Source organism: Podarcis muralis, chromosome 1 (genome assembly GCF_964188315.1).
Source record: "Podarcis muralis chromosome 1, rPodMur119.hap1.1, whole genome shotgun sequence".
Classification (NCBI taxonomy): domain Eukaryota; kingdom Metazoa; phylum Chordata; class Lepidosauria; order Squamata; family Lacertidae; genus Podarcis; species Podarcis muralis.
The window spans coordinates 7,746,590-7,763,878 of NC_135655.1; the positions used below are offsets into that span (position 1 = coordinate 7,746,590).

A 17,289-nucleotide genomic window follows, 5' to 3' on the forward strand; every position below is an offset into this window, starting at 1 on the left:
GTACTGTTCTGCCCATTTACAGTTAGACCTCCTTTGCCATTCTGCTGGCTGGCCAACCAGTTATGACAGTGCCCATTCTGAATAACTCAATTTCACTTGAAAATTTGGTTCCTTCACTGTTCATCCTTCAACTCCAAATTCCTCATCAAATTTAAATGCCACCAGTACTTGCAGTTTTTACACACTGCATGAAATTCTGGAGTTTGCCACTTGCCGTTTCCATTTTAAAACTTTTCTTTAAAGTCATTTGAGGTGGTGGTGAAGAAGGTCTTCAGTTGGGATCAAAGATGAATCCAAGCTTTTAAGGACATTTTGCCATCCCCATCAGTCACCAGCAAGTCCAAGTCCTGCCTACAGCCATGTCAGAAGGATTTATATTAGCACACAACTGCTTAGTCATCTTCCCAGGGTCAAAACTATCAGAAATAAGTTGTGACTAGGCTCAAATCATTCTGCAAGCAACCCAGTGCTGCTGATAAAACTCCCAGGCATCTGGTAGAATGATTGTGAAAGGAAGGGGGGGTGGAAATCAAACACCACAAATCTAAGGAGAGACATATTTCTCTACTAGTGACGCATGACAAGTTATAAAAGCTTCCTTCCTGAGGTTAGGCTACAGCTAGGGGGAGAAAAAGAAATCAGCAACAGGTCTGAAGGGTCATCCCAATCCAGTGCACTGGAGACTCTTTATCAATATAAATGAGGCAGCTATGAAAAACCCACTCAGTTGTTTGCTTGAAGAGACAGAGAGGAAACTTCTGTAGGAGAGTCTGTTCTCCCCTGCTTTCAGCAGACATACGCCAATGAGCCAAATGATTTGCTTTCTGTCAAATGCTAGTAAAAATGTTTCAGCTTCTAATTTTTGTGGATTTGTTTGCAAAAATGGACAGACTTGTGAATCACTTCCTTCCCACTGCAAAATGCCAAATCCCTCTTAAAATCCAGCTCCACCCTGCTGTCTCCCTGCTTTTTTGAGCCTCCCCTTTCCATTGCTTCCCTGCTTCTGTTCCATCTCAGTTCCAGCCAGCAAACACAAATTCCTTAAGAGTTAATGTAATGGCTGCAGCTGGTTTTCAACAGCTGCATGCAATTTTGTTATACAGGGGCAATTTCCAGCGGCCCTGTTGCTGCAAACAAACAAACAAACAAAAAATAAATCACACCCACCCAAAAAGCAACCACTTCAAAGCTAACAAATTTATTATGGCATAACTTTTGAGGACCACTGCATTAGATGCATGACTGGAATGGATCCTAAATTACACTCATCTGTCTGTTCATGAAACTACAGTTATTTCACTTTAGAGCCTATGTATTATTGAAACAGCCTCTCGTGTCACATTCTGCCTTCTCTACCCCCGTGATGTGCACTGCTACAGAACATCATCTCACTGTATGCTTGGAGTAAGGAAGTGAATGATGGGATGATAGACGGAAGTGACCTGGTGTAAATTTAGCCCATCTCACTGCTCAGAGGAAGACCCCTCCTTATCCAAGTTCAGCCTGTGCAATCTAGACCATGGTAAGTCAGAGGAACTGGTCCACAAAAGAAAACAGCTCTAACAATGGAAGCTGAGCACGGGTGGAAGTCATAATGGTACAACTATGGAAAACAGATAGACATATATGTATATTATGTGTTGAAAAGAATGATTAATGTTATTGAATGAAATATTGCAAAATAAAACAGAAAGAAAAACGGAAGAAAAAAAGAAAAGAAAAAAGAAAATAGCTCTGGCTGAGTCAGGAAAGACAACCAAACTACACTGAAGAGAAAGTATGACACACAAACAACGAATGCCAGCCAAGCTAAAACAAGCAACACCTTCCAGGAAAGGTTTATGTATCAAGTACATTTCCTTAAAACCAGGGCTGGATCAGTAACCCACAATCCCTTCCGATACCAAGGCTGCAATACTATCCCCACTTACCTAAGAGTAAGCCTCAGAGAATTCAAAAGGACTAACTTCTGAGTAGACATAGATTCGGCAACTTCAGCTTGTGTGTCGAGACCCCGCAGCCACCCCCTCGTTGGAAATAACTCACCCAAGGATACGGATATTAGGTTTATGTTATTGGGCAAATTTTGGCCACAGCTTTATTGAAATTACAGGATGTGAGTGGTATTGGCTTAGGCATTGATTGGACCTGACTATATCTGACTCCTGCCCACTGTGCAGGAAGTCCAGTAAGGGTAAGCCACCGGTAGGGGGAGCCATGTCGATGCAAACCAACTCAAGCTCCCCCTGGCGTTCCCGTCGGGGTCCTGTCAAGGCCTTAGCCCCCCAGCCGGGCTTCAGACTAGATCAACACCCCTGGGTTCTTTTAGCGGAATACCCTTAAGCATGGAGGGGCAGGTGATGGCCACACCTCCCCTCCCCCCCACAAGGTCAAACAATGGCTAACCGCAACCCTAAAAACGTTGTGACGATTGCTACGAGGTAGGCGAAAACCAAGTGGCCAGTGCCAATTTGCCAAGTGGAAAAATTCCAACTTCAGCCTGCAATCCTATGCATTATTATCTGGGAATAAGTCCCTCTGAATTCAATAGGGCTTACTTCTGAATATAGCACATTCTTTTGCATGCATATGTATAGAGGTAGCTAAGTTTGCTGATGATACCTAATTATTCAGGGTGGGAAAGACAAAAGAAGAACGCAAGTAATTCCAAAAGCATCTCTCCAAACTGGGTGAATTGGCAGCAGAATGGCAAGTGCCATTCAGTGTAAGGAAGTGTTAACTGATTCCATTTGGGAGAAGAAGAAGGAATCCCTAACTTCACATATATACACTACTGAGGTCTGAACCTGTGGTGACTAACTAGGGAAAAAATATATTGGGGCTGTGGTGGATAACTTGCTAATACCCAATGCAAGGCAGCTATGAAAAAGGTGAATTGCCTGTTAGTGATTAGAATAGAATCATAGAATCATAGAATCATAGAATCATAGAGTTGGAATAGACCACAATAGACCACAAGGGCCATCGAGTCCAACCCCCTGCCAAGCAGGAAACACCATCAGAGCACTCCTGACATATGGTTGTCAAGCCTCTGCTTAAAGACCTCCAAAGAAGGACACTCCACCACACTCCTTGGCGGCAAATTCCACTGTCGAACAGCTCTTACTGTCAGGAAGTTCTTCCTAATGTTTAGGTGGAATCTTCTTTCTTGTAGTTTGGATCCATTGCTCTGTGTCCGCTTCTCTGGAGCAGCAGAAAACAACCTTTCTCCCTCCTCTATATGACATCCTTTTATATATTTGAACTTGGCTATCATATCACCCCTTAACCTCCTCTTCTCCAGGCTAAACATGCCCAGCTCCCTTAGCCGTTCCTCATAAGGCATCGTTTTCAGGCCTTTGACCATTTTGGTTGCCCTCCTCTGGACACGTTCCAGTTTGTCAGTGTCCTTCTTGAACTGATTAGTAGAAAAGGGACTGGAAATATTACTTGGGATACTGTGTACAAAACGGTGTTCGCTACACCTCGAAAAGTATATTGTAGAGCTGGGGGAAAGCGCAGAAAAGTACAGCCGAAATGATCAATGGCTACAGCAACTCCCCTGTAAGGAAAGGTTAAAGGTTTGGGGCTGCTTAGCTCAGCAAAAAAAGGTGTGTGAAGCAGGGAGATGACAGAGGTGTAGAAAATTAAACATGGTATAGAAAAAGTGGATAGGGAGAAGCTTATCTCTCCCTCTCTCTCAATACTAGACCCCTAGGACATCCGGTAAAGTTAAATGGTAGGTGATTCAGGAATCAGGACAGCCAAAAGAAAGGACTTCTTTGCACAGTGCGTAGGTAAATGCTACCACATTTATTATGCTACCACATGATGCAGTGATGGTCATAAACTTGGACAGCTTTTAAATGGGAATTAGACAAATTCATGAAGGGTAAGTCTATCAATGGCCATTAATCAAGTAGTCTGCTTCCAGTATCAGAGATGGTGTGCCTCTGAACACCAATTACTGGGGTTTTCATGGGAAGGAGAGTGATGCTGCTCTCATTTTCCGCTTATGGGCTTCACGTAGGCATCTGTCTACAGCTCCACCAGAGAGGTCCGTGAAAGGGCACCAGAGCCTCCTTAAAGCCTGGAGGTGGTCCTGTATGGCTGTTGGATTGCATAAAGCCCAATACCACAAGTCATGAAGGCCTAGGATAGTCGCTGCCCCACAATGGTTTTCATTGAAGGCTTCCACCGAGGCAAATTTGAAATCTCTCCATCTTTATTTGATGTACTAATATCTCTTCAAGCTCATTTTGAAGAATTTATGTATTCATTCAAATATAATCTAATTAAGCTACAGTACTCATTAAGTCCAGCTAGTTGCAGCAGAGCAATTATGAATTGTGTGCTGAAGTGTTTACTTTCAGCTCTTGCAAAACAAACTCATAATGGGACAGAGATGGGCACCGAGTGTTACACAAACTTTTTTCACGTGGACTGTGGCACACAGTTCCACGTTTCAAATGTTGAGCAATCACCCAGCACAACGGAGAAAGAAATACTTTAAAAAAGAAGGAATGCAAACGTTTCCTAGTCAGCTTTTTATATAAAGGAGTGCAGAGACTACTTCCAACTTCATGAAAACTGGGGCAGGGAAAGACAGACACTGGTTTAATCTGGTTTAAAGACTTCCACAGACCGCCTGCAGTTTCAACAGGAAAACATACTGTTCGTAACATCACTTGATATCAAAACACATATCAAAACAACTCCTAAGGTTTATTAAAACCTGAACAGGAAAAAGCAGATCCTAAACACTGAGTACTTTGGCTCATCCCGTTAATCATAATCCCCAACAGTAACAAACTCTAAAGATGCATAATTGCATTTGCTTACAATCATCCCTTTTTATCCTTGCATCTCTTTCCCCACCTCTCAGCGCACCACAGTATATATTTAGATTGTAAGCTCTTCAGGGCAGGGGCCTGGCTTTTGCTCATGTTACCCTGTAAACACCATGTGCTTTCAAGGCGCTGCGTGACCTTTCGGTGGGTTCTAAAGTACCATCAACTGACAGCTACGAAACTTCAGTGCTATTCCATCAAATTATTTAACAACACTGGGTGGTACTCAACTAAGTTTTCCTCAGAGCAGGCTCACTGAAATTAATGGACCTAACTTAGTCACTTTCATTAATTTCAGTAGGTTAAACTCACACTGAATACCACCCACCTGGAATGTTATTTAAGAGCAAATTATCGTATGTTACTTGCAAGAAAGTGATTAATTTAACTTTCAAAGGGCTGTCAAATATGCATGTCAGAGTAACACGGTGTCAAAAACCCTGGGTGCCTGGTTCCCTAGGCTTCTAAAAATGTTGGGCTGGCATTCTAATATTTAATTGGGTCTCTCTTTCAACGTTCTACAAGCCAAGCCCTAAATATTTGCTTTTGACTCTTAGGAATTTGAAGCATTTTGTCTAAATCTGAGCATACGTGAAAGAGGGCAAAGGGGGGGGGGGAATGAGTTAGTTCCACTTCGTGAAACAGCAGTGAGCAGTAGGACTTCAATCTGTTCACAGCAAGGGGACTTTTAAAAATCTTTCCAGAACCAAAACCACAATTTCATTATCTTCACTGTGATGTGTTTATGACTTCCATGGGGAAGACGCTTCAGCAACCCCTTATCTACTACCCCAGGCACAGAAAAGCTTCCCCACCCTCTCCCCATGTCATTTTGCCCGAAGGGAGGAACGAAAACTTTACTGCTTTTACTAAAGTTCCCCAACACAAACTGCTCAGTTTTCCCAGCGCCCATACTGTAATCTGGTTCAAACAGCGACTAGAAGTACTTTGACCTACAATAATCTAATCTCCGGAGTAGAAAAAGGTGGAGCACAGGAAGAGTGTAAAGGGGGCAGAGGAGAGAGCTGCTACACAGCTATAGCTGCATAATCACGCCGCCCTCTGCAAGCTGGAGCAAGTCTAGCTCTTCCTTTTACATGGTATGAAACGTGGCACAGCTCCCAATATTACTCTCTGAAGAGGAAGAGAGAATACCAGATGCACTCTTAAAGAAGCCTGAGCGTTGTGATCTTTGAAGCAAGAGCTCTCCAAGGCTTCGGCCTTCAGACTCATGAAGTAGAATTATTAACAGACAAGCATTAAGGAAGTTCCGCAAATGCTATTAAAACATCTTAAGAGACTAATTGAGAACCCGAAGTGTTTACTGCGAGAACAGCGATACCGTTTACACACATTTACATAAATGTAGATTTGCTATCGCCTCCAAAAACCAGTTTCCCCAGCTTTTATGCAGAAAAGGGGGGAATATTTTAATTATGAAGGTAAGAGCATAGCGTAAGAAGAGCCTACTGGATCCATTCAATGGCTCCTCTAGCCCAGCACCCTGCTCACATAGAATCATGGAATTTTAAGAGCTGGAAGGGATCCCGAGGGTCATCTAGTCCAACCCCCAGCAATGCTCCTGCCCACAGTCATCCCTGGGTGGCCTCAAACCACCAACCTCCTGTTTTAACAGCCAGGTGCACTGTCTCCTTGTGCCACCTGAGGGAACAGTGGCCAACCAGATGCCAACCTGTGAGCAGGACCTGGGCACAACTGGACTCTGCCCTCCTAGAATTTCCAGTATTTGGTGTTTGGATGCATACGTACTGCCTTTAACCATGGAGACAGAGCACAGCATCCAAACATTACAGTCTGTTCAGACTGTTAAACCTGAATGCAGGGACCGTCTGACTGCTGTTCTTGTAAGTTGCTGGGGGAGCCTTTTTGACCAAAGAGCAAGGTAAAAATGCTATAAACAAATCAACAGGCCTTCTATGGGCCCTGGCACTCCGAGGTGCAGCTGTTTCCTGATCATTCCAGCTGGTTGCCCAAGGACTCAGAATGCTGGAATATGTCTAGTCCAGCATCCTGTTCTCCCAGTAGCCAGTAAGATGCCTCTGGGAAGACTACAAGCTTAACAGCCACACAGAGAATTGAGAGATTCTAGTTGAGAACCCCAAAACAGAGCCAACCTTGATCCGAACAAACTTCTTATGCTTTTATAATTCCTTCCAAAGGAAGCAGCAAAGGTTTTAAAAGAGGAAAGTTGTGCTTTCTTTTCCTCTACTGAAACAATTTGGAACAATTATGGCTGCAACACAGATTCAGTGGGGCTTACTCTTAGGTAAGTGGGTTCACGATTGCAGCCTGCATGCTAAACTCTTTTGTTTGCAGTCTTCAATAGAAATAATTCATGACCAAAGGCATGCTATTTGCTGCACCACTTAACAGAGGGAAGGGCCACGGTGGCTCATGTTTTTATAGAACGGAGTTACTACTGTCTTTCTTCACAGTTATTAAGGTTATTTAAATTGGCATTCTACCTTCTCCTTAAGGCTCAGAGCTAGCAGCAACATTTCCCACTTATTTATCTTGATGACAACCCTATAAAGTTTTCATTATCACTCCCATATATTGGTCAGGTATACACTACTTCTGATCTGTCACGTCAGATGCAGCCTACTGGCTACATTCTGCACCCTTCACAGCTGCTTGACAATCCCTGTGTTACGCTTAGTGGATCACCAAGCTGCCAAACCCGATAGAGGAGGAGGAGCCATTTTCTGATTGCACTGGCTTTCCAGTAACTTGGTTTAGGAAGCTAGCTGGTGTAGCCTACAAGAACCATATTAGTCACAGACTGACTGATTGACCTCCAGTAAGCTGCTCTTGCAGTTCAACTGGAGCACACAGCAAATGGAAAAACAAAACAAAAAGCCACTTGCGTCCTGCACAGCTTGAATGACAGCATTTACAACAAGCAAGCATGTTATCTTATATTTAAACAGTGCCCTTTCCAATGTGTTGTAGGTGCAACAGCTTACAAGAAGCTGAAGGACCAAGAAATTTAAATTATATTTAGCAGTGTGTGTGTGTGTGTGTGTGTGTGTGTGTGTGTGTGTGTGTAAATCCCCATCTAGTAATTGATTTCACTGTTAAACAGTTCACACAATCCTGCTTCCTGTTCTTACCAACTCTTACTAACCAATAATCCCATTAAAATACACATTCTTTAGACGGCAATATATTGCAATCAAACCAAGTATTATCCCATTACTAGGAGTTAGTGCCATACTTCAACATACTCGTCCTGTAGGCACTATTTATGTATATGCTATTCTGAGTGCTTCACTTTATTCCTTTAAATAACCAATCTTCAGCTTGATTTTCAGTTAAGTACTGCTGGCAGCCTGTTCCTTCGCAACGTCAGGCATTCCCAAGCCTCTTGATCCCAACTAAATCTGCATAGGACAAGAAGCGTTACCAATATTTTCACTGCTTTAAGCATCTACTCCTGGCCCTTGTAAGAGTCTTCCTCTGAGCCACCCGCTGCTAAACACCTTACGTTGAGAAAATCCTGCGTATAGAAAAAGGATCAGCTAGTTAGATTAAAAGGTTACCATGCCAAAATTGTTTCCAGTGTCACCAGTTCTGTAGCCTGTTTACAGTATCTGGCATATTCATCTGATTCCTCAAGAACACCTTCACATTTTAGGTCTTATCCTTGATTACATTTTAAAAGAGACAGGAATCTCAACTTTTTTTGTAGGTGGGGATTTTATCTGGCTTTTACAATACTTCAGGATGTATTCAACACAGAGCTAAGGGGAATGTTCTGTCAACACAAAGATTTCTCCTTGTGCAACAGAAAGCTCTACCCTTTTCCTGCCCCCACATACTCTCTCAATTTGTTCTGCAGATTCCCCCAATCCGCCAGAGCAGATTTGGGCAGAAGGGGGAGAGCCTGCTGCACAAGCAGAACACGTTCTACTCATACAATGATTTAGCTCCACAATACAAACTAAAAATTGCACTCCTGTACACACTTAAGAAGGGACGTGGGTGGTGCTGTGGGTTCAACCACTGAGCCTCTGGGTTTGCCAATCAGAAGGTCGCGGTTCGAATCCCCGTGACGGGGTGAGCTCCCGTTGCTCAGTCCCAGCTCCTGCCAACCTAGCAGTTCGAAAGCACATCAAAGTGCAAGTAGATAAATAGGTACCGCTCCGGCGGGAAGGTAAACGGCGTTTCCGTGCGCTGCTCTGGTTTGCCAGAAGCGGCTTAGTCATGCTGGCCACATGACCCAGAAGCTGTACGCCGGCTCCCTCGGCCAATAAAGCAAAATGAGCGCCGCAACTCCAGAGTCGGTCACAACTGGACCTAATGGTCAGGGGTCCCTTTACCTTTACACACTTAAGAGTGAGGTTTGCTCCCATAAACACTTGAACCTGTAGACATCTGGTGGGCATGAATGTTGGAGGACTCAAAAGAATCTGCTTCTTCACATAGCAAATAGCTGAACTATATAATTCACTCCCATAAAAGGCACTGATGGCCATTCACCTGGATAGCTTTAAAAGCAGGTTAGACTAATCAATGGATGATAGCCATCATAGTTAGTAGCCATTGATAGACTATGTTCTACCTCCACGGTTGCAGGCAGTATGCTGCTTCTGAATGAATACCAGTTGCTGGAAATAGCAGGAGTCGGGAGATGTTGCGCTCAGGACTCACAAGTTTCCCACAGGCATCTTGTTGGCCACTGTGAAAACCAGGATGCTGGACTACAAGGGCCCTTGGCCTGATTCAGCAGAACTCATGTAGTGAGTGCATAAGCTTGGACTCCACATCTAACAGGTTAGGGGGAGAATTCCATTATTACTAGGACATCACCTTAGAAATCCTAACAGCTCATTTTTAAAGTCCATAAATTTAAGGACCATTTAATTATTATTATAGCACACACAGGCAAGAAGTAAACTACTAGAGCAGGCTTCCTCAACCTCGGCCCTCCAGATGTTTTCAGACTACAGTTCCCACCATCCCTGACCACTGGTCCTGCTGGCTAGGGATCATGGGAGTTGTTGGCCAAAAACATCTGGAGTGCCGAGGTTGAGGAAGCCTGTACTGGAGTTTGAATTGCAAGGTTATTATTATTATTAATAAATTTGTATACAGCCCTATACCCGCAGGTCTCAGAGCAGTTCACAGGATAAAATCACACTATAGAAACACAAAATACATAATAAAAATAAAAAACAATCCAAGGTTGGTGAACAGAAAAGCAAAGCAATGAAAGCTCATTGCTCATTTCTTCACACATTTGCCCACATATACACCGGGGGGGGGGGGGGGAGAGCTTCAGAATCATATCCCTGAGACTTTATCATAGCCTGAAAGGGAGGCTGTAGGCCGAGTAGTAATTAGAGCTACCCGCAGTTTCCACACAAATCCCTTAACTTCATATTCACCTTTTCCATTACTTTAAGATGAAGATGACTGTTGTAATTTTAACATGCAAGGGGATCAGAACTACACGATCCATTGGTTTTAGGCTGTAGTCTAAGCACATACATATTTGGAAGTTCACTGAAATCAATGGGACAGGGTCCAAGAGAAGTATATTTAGGACTGGAGGGTTAAGACTTCATTTGCTGCTCTATTAACAGCTACTGCTTCCTTAAAGTCAGTGACATCTGAAGCAAAGTACGCCGCATCTTTTGAAGAAATGCAAGATGCCAAGTCCCTACAACTTTCCCAGCAAGCAGTAAAGGGAACCCAGAGAATCTATTACGGAAACTGTTTTATCAAGCTAAACCTGATGATTAAGCCATGATGCATACTGTATAAAGCAGACTCATGCAGCTGTCATGCAAGAGTGAAGAGGGGTACCCTTATAGAAATACTCATGCCTAGAACCTATTACCGTAGTACACCTCTACTTTCTCCAACATAAGCTTTTCAAGTACTGCTCCTGAATTTATAAAGAGCAAAACGATGTTCACTTTTCACTGCAATTGAAGGACTGGCCTCACTTACACATTGCAGTGCAGTACTAAATGCTTGCAATAAAGTAAAATGGGGTGGGGGGAGGAAAGAAATGTCTTAGAATAAGTAACGAAATTGATCTGTTTCAGCAGTTACATTTCTTTTATTAGACGAACTATTTCATTTAGTTCACTTGCTTGAATGCCTCTCCTCCCTCAAATGTTTTAATTGGTGGCAATGTGCTTTCACAATTCACTTGGTCAACTATGGCATTAACTGGAAGTAAATTTCAGCCAAGTCATCGCTAGAAAAACTCTAAAGCGTTACGAATTTAGAGGAAGACTGACAGCCCGGTTTAGACAAAGCTATGTGCACGTCCCCTCCCTTCCTTTCCCTATCACACAAGAGCCAATAGAAAGTTTCTGTTCTGGATCTGAACACAGTTCCTTGTGCTCTGACATCATGAGAAACTGTGATTAGCTCTGAAGTGGACGTTTTTTATCATGGAGAAAGGGGAGAATAGGGAATGCAAGCGCAAGGCTTGTGCCAGTTCGTTCCTGTACTGCTAGGCATTAGCCTGCCTGAACCAAGTCTTTGTTTCCCCCACCCATGTTCAGCCAAGCACAGATGAACAGCCTTCCAAGAAGAATTCACACCAAGGCTTGAGCCAACATACCTAAGAAACCACCTAAAGTCTACCTTAGGTATAGCACAAGAACATTTCCTTCATCTTCCAGAAACCATATTTGAACAGCACAGGCACAATGAGAACTATTTTCCAAAGTGGGCCCACCAACATAGAAGTTCTTATTTCCTGTGAAGGGCAAAATCCGCAGCCGATTTTCCTTTTGAACGCTGACATTTCATTTCTTAAACTTAAACCAGCACTCTGAGAACTTGATCCAAATGTAAATAAGTTAAAGCAAGGCAGAGAAAAGTCTGCTTCGAGCCTTGGATGCAAAGTCTACATCTCACTCTATCATCAAGATCCTTCAAGTCCACAATGAGAATGTCACGAGGGAGCACTGATAATTAGACGAACCTGCAATGAACTCCTGGAGAAATTCCAACACTCCAGGAGTGAACCAGAAATGCATTCAGGACCAACGAAAAAACCATAGCACTGGGAGCATAGAGCCCCAAGCATTGGATCATCTTCCCCTTGCGAGGCATGAATTCCATTCCCTTGAGCTCTCCAAAAATTAGGAGTCCACACCTCAGCCTATCCCTCCTCATAAATACTACACATCTCCCCAAGATATTGCACTCTAATCAGATTCTCATTAATTACACCACGTCACTCAGAATTCACCCTCCATATTCCCACGGGACTTTCTTCCAAAGACTGCCATCTCCTTCACCCGGTCATTCCTAGGAAGTCTATCCCTAAAGAATCTTTTAGATGAAATGAACTTTGGTGTGCAGCGATGGTTAAGAGTATTGGACGATGACCGGAGATCAGGGTTCAAATCAGGAGGCTGGCTGGGTGACCCTGGGCAGCTCGAAAGCGCTCAGTCTAAGCAGAGTGTTGTGAGGATAAAATGGGGTGTGTGGACAGCTATGTTTTCTACCTTGAGCTCCTTGGGAGAAAAGCAGGACATCAATGAAATAAAATATAAATTTTAGAACACACAGCTCCATAGGTAAGAGCATATCCTTTAGTTTTGAATTAGCCCCAGCCTCCCACTGTTGGCCAACAGAAGGCCTTCTTACAACTTTAGCACCCTTCCTTCTATGAAACAGAAGACCCCACCCCAAACTATTTTCTCAGCAGGGATTTGAAGGCACAGTTGGGGACCCCTAGGTTTTATGAACGGAGGGGTAGCAGGGTAGCAGTGAGAAGATCCAGCACATTAATGCATACCCTTGGGGACCACAGGTTTAGCACCCCAGATTTCTTATCATGGGGCTGGAGGAGAGACATTTCCTGGAAGGGACACACCTTCAGCTACACCCACAGACAGGCTGGCGTTTCCCTGCCAGCGTGCAAGAGGTTTCTTGTCCCGCTCCCAGCGCAAAGCAATGCCTACTCAGAAGCAAGTCCCACTGAGCTCAACAGGACACACTCCCAGGTGTGAGAGCTCAAGCCCAGGTGTGCCCCAGCTTGGATTGTCAGGGGGTTTTTTTATGCAGACTAAAAAGGCCAAAAAATTAAAAGGGGGGGGGGGATTCCCTATATTCCTTCAACACAGGTTAGAAAAAGGGAAGCAACCCTTCCTTACATCTCCGCAGGATTTCCTAACCAGAAGCGTGGGGTCTTCTGGGGGTGCATTTGTGGGTGGGGGGCATATTTCTCCTATTAAAAAAGGGGGGAGACAGTCTGAGAACAGGATTCCCCGACTCTGGAGGAAACTACTTCCCACTTAATTATTTTGGGGGTTTCCCCCTCTCCTTCACCCCCCAGCCCCCCATTCCTTGTTCCTGAGCGGCAGCAGACGCCCGAGAGTGCCGCCCGTCTCCCCCTCTCCGCCCTTATGGGCTCCCCCAAATAACCCCGCGAGGCCTGCACAGGAGTGGGGGGCCCCCTTCCACGAGGCGACCCCTGATCCGCGCGGCCGGGAGACCCCGCCAACCCGCCGCTCTTTCCTCTCACGGAGCCCCGCAGGGCCCGCCGGCCTAGCGGGCCGAGGCCGAGGCACCCGGGCGGGCCCGGCTGCTGACTAAGGCGCCGGTCTCGCGGGCCGAGGGAGAGGAGAGGCGGCGGAGGAGGAGGAGGAGGAGAACGACGAGGAGGAGGAAGAAGCCGGAGCGCGACGTACCTGAGGGGGAAGACGGAGCCCGGCCGGCGGCTTGTCAGCAAAGGGGAAGCGAGGGAAGGAGGAAGGGCAGCGGCGGCGGCAGCAGGAGGAGGAGGCGGAGCGGCGGCGGCGGCAGCCGTGAGCAGGCGGCGACGGCTCCTCCTCACACGGCGACGGGCCTTCGGGGCGGAGAGGGAGGGAGAGGCGGCACCGGCACGTCCGCGGCGTCGGCCCGGCCTTTCATCCAAGCAGGCAGACGCCCACCGCCTCCCCGCCCGTTAAAGGGGCGGCGGCGGCGGCGGCACTTTGGCCCCCGTAGTCCCTCATGGATTCGGGCTGCCCTCACGGCGCTCTGCACATCCTCAGGGGCATCTGTCTCGCAGCGTAAGGGAAAGAGTGCCTCTGAGGACGTGCAGAGCGCGCCGCCTCCCTCCCTCCCCCAAGCTGCCCGCCTCGCCACCGCCTCTTTTCTCTGGATCCAGCCTCGCCCGAGTTTCTCGGGGAGGTGGATGGAGGCGGCACTTTGACCCCCGTAGTCCCTCATGGTTTCGGGTTGTCTTCACGGCGCTCTGCACATCCTCAGGGGCGCCTGTTTCGCAGCGCCGCGCGTGAGGGAAAGAGTGCCTCTGAGGACGTGCAGAGCGCGCCGCCTCCCCCACCCACCCACCCCAGCTGCCCGCCTCTTTCTGCTGGATCCAGCCTCCGTGGATGGGGTCGGGCCGCCCGGGGCTGGTTCCCACGTGCATCTTCCGTTGCTGGGTGGCTGGAGCCCTGGTGAGATTCTGCTGCCCGTCCGTGTAGGCAGCACTGAGGTACACGGGCCAGATGATTTGGCCAACCGCCCCCCCTCCCGCGAGCCACAAAATGGTGCCCCGCCTTCCCACCAGGGAAGAAGGGGTGAGCGAGGGGAATAGAGATCCGCATCGGGGATCTGCTGCCCCTGTGGAACCTGCCGCCTGAGACGGTGGCCTCATCTGTGCCTTGAATCTGTCTCAGGATAAGGCAGCGTCCTATGACTGGAGGTTGGATTGGCCACCTGTCATAGAACTGTAGAGTTGGAAGGGGTCCTGAGGGCCATCTAGTCCAGCCCCCTGCAATGCAGGAATATGCCATTGTCCCATACAGGGGAATCGAACCTGCAACCTTGGTGTTATCAGCGCCATACTAGATGACCCTTGGGATCCCTTCCAACTCTACAATTTGATGATACTAAGAGGTGACTAGCACATGTGGCTGCTGTGCCTTTATTGTTGGCGTCCATCTGTCCCTGAGAGACAATGGGTTGCATCTCTGGGGATAAAGTCAAACTGCAGAGTGGCCTCCCCAGGGTGCAACCCTGGGCAGTGCATATGGAGGTCCTGGGCTGCCCAGATGACAAGACCCTCCCCTCCTCCACTTGGCCTCGTTGATGTGGTCCAGAGAATAGATAGAACACTTTCGTGTCGCCTCCTCAAATGCCATGTTTCCCAGTACAATCGGTTCCAGTGATGTGGGGCCAAGAGATGGTTCAGGCATGAGAGCATGAGAGCCTTAATCTCAAAGTTGTTGGGCCAAAGATTCCTGCATTGCAGAGGGTTGGACTAGATGACTCTTGGGGTCCATTCCAACTCTACAGTTCTATGATTCTGTGTACAACAGCTACCCCCTCCCACCCCACAATTTTTTAAATATAAAAATTCTATCCTAACCTATTTCTCCAAAGAGGTTTGAGGCAGCTGGCAAACAGTAATGAAAATTGAATGAAAGAAACATAATTCTTAAAAGCACACACACACACACACACACACACACACACACACACTCTCACACTCTACACACCAGTATGCTTTAAGATTGATAAATGAATTACGTACAATGGTAAGAACATGAGAGCACTGATGGATCAGACCAAATGCCTACCTGGTCCAGCACCCTGTTCCCACAGCGGGCAACTGCTGTAGTTGCCTCTGGGAAGCTACTGGTATTCAGAGTCATGCTGATTCTGATAACTTTATCCTTGTGGCTGCAAATGCCATAGTTTTAACTGTACCCTTGTCAGATAATTTATTTCCTTTTTGTCCGTCCTGACCCTCCCACCCTTCAGCTCCATCGGATATTGATTTATTTAATTTCTATATTGCCTGTTATCCAAAGTTCGCAGGGCAGTTTAAAATATAAAAACACAAAAATACACAATGTAGTATCCAACAAAAACAATAACCCCCACCCCGTCACTCCCAGGATGGATGACTCTGAGCTCTAACATATGAAGTAGGAAGAAAAACTTTCTTATCCACTTTCTCCATACCACACATGGTTTTATAAAGTTCTGTCATCTACCTCAATAGGGTAGGACACGAACCAATGGCTTCAAGTTACAAGAAAGGAGATTCCAACTAAACATGGGGAAACTTTCTGACAATAAGAGCTATTTGACAGTGGAACAGACTCCCTCATGAGGTTGTAGACTCTCCTTTCTTGGAGGTTTTTAAGCAGAGATTGGATGGCCACCTGTCAGGTATGATTCATGCATTGCAGTGGGTTGGAGTAGATGGCCCTTGTCACCTCTTCCAACTCTACAAATCTATGAAAATAATGTAGGTCAAATGAGTGAAAATGTATAGTTAACACCTTTCTATCCTGGCTTTCCTGCAAGGGTCTCAGGACCAGTGGTTCACGGTGGTCCTTTTCTCCACATTTTATCTTCACAAGAATCCTGTGAGGTAGGTTAGGCCGAGAAAAAATGAATGGCCCAAGGTTACCCAGTGAGCTTTGCGGTTGAGAGGGAAATTTGAACCTGGTTCTCCCCAGTTTTCCAGGTATACGGAGCTCATCACAGCATGTTTTGGGTGTAATAGATGACTATTGCATTTTCCCACTGCAGTGGTCACACTTTTTGTTGGATGATTAATAAGAAAGCACATGTCCAAAGGCTGCTCCTTTGGTTTACTCACCAGTCCCTGTGAGAAGAATGTGCTGCTTCTGCCTATCTGTCCACTCCTGTTTCATCACTTTCAATGGGTCCTTAACCCTGAAGACACATTTCTGCTTTGTTTGGACCACTTTCAAAGGAAAAGAGCTCCCTCTTCTGTCAATGCACTGTACAGAGAAACTTGGCATCTGCAGGAAGAATGAGATTTTGTCTCTGTGTTTGTGTGTTGGGAAATCACAATCCATGATGTAATGTAACTCTACCTTTCTTCCACTGGAATGTGCAAAGTTCCCACAGGGAGGAGCAGAAAGGAAGCATCCGTGGTGTGGGATTGATGGGAAGCCTCAAGCTCATCCTTCCCATGTGCTGGAGTCACACTTTAAATATTCCCAGCTCTGCTTCTCTTCATCCAGCCAAGTGAATTTGCAACAGGCAGGAATTAATACAGTTCCATTTGCTTACTTGCCTTTCTAAAGGGCTGCCAGGCATATTTTGCTTTATGGCTTTGACCGGCTTTTTAGAGTGGCAGGCTGGGCACTAGATCACTCCATGGATCATTAGTTCTGTGGTTTTGTAGCTTTGGTTTTTGTTAGTTTTATTTTTGTCTGTGTTTCAATGGGTATTGCATTAATTTCATATTCATAATATGCTCTGAGCTATGGAAAACAGCCACAAAAATATTTTAAACCAGGGTGGGGAACCTTTTTCACCCTGTGAATTTGGCAAACTGCATTATTGGGGAAACTGACACAAAAAATAAAAGTAGCAAGAGGCTAAAACAGGCTTCCTCAAACTTGGCCCTCCTGGTGTTTTTGGCCTACAACTCCCATGATCCCTAGCTAGCAGGACCAGTGGTCAGGGA

At 45.9% G+C, this 17,289-nt stretch overlaps 1 protein-coding gene across 11 annotated transcripts in view; it reads right to left on the minus strand.

Annotated features, from left to right (window-relative positions):
- Positions 1 to 13,819, minus strand: part of KTN1 (kinectin 1) — a 105,803-nt gene extending 91,984 nt beyond the window's left edge. For 4 of the 11 annotated variants that reach the window (XM_077919318.1, XM_077919283.1, XM_077919167.1 and 1 more), the window contains exon 1: positions 13,538 to 13,817. The gene's annotated coding sequence lies outside the window, so the exon portion shown is untranslated. Of the gene's footprint in view, positions 1 to 214; positions 329 to 13,537 lie in introns of those variants that run through there. The other 7 variants (XM_077919214.1, XM_077919245.1, XM_077919451.1 and 4 more) reach the window with 4 other exon arrangements.
- Positions 13,820 to 17,289: the final 3,470 nt, after the last annotated feature.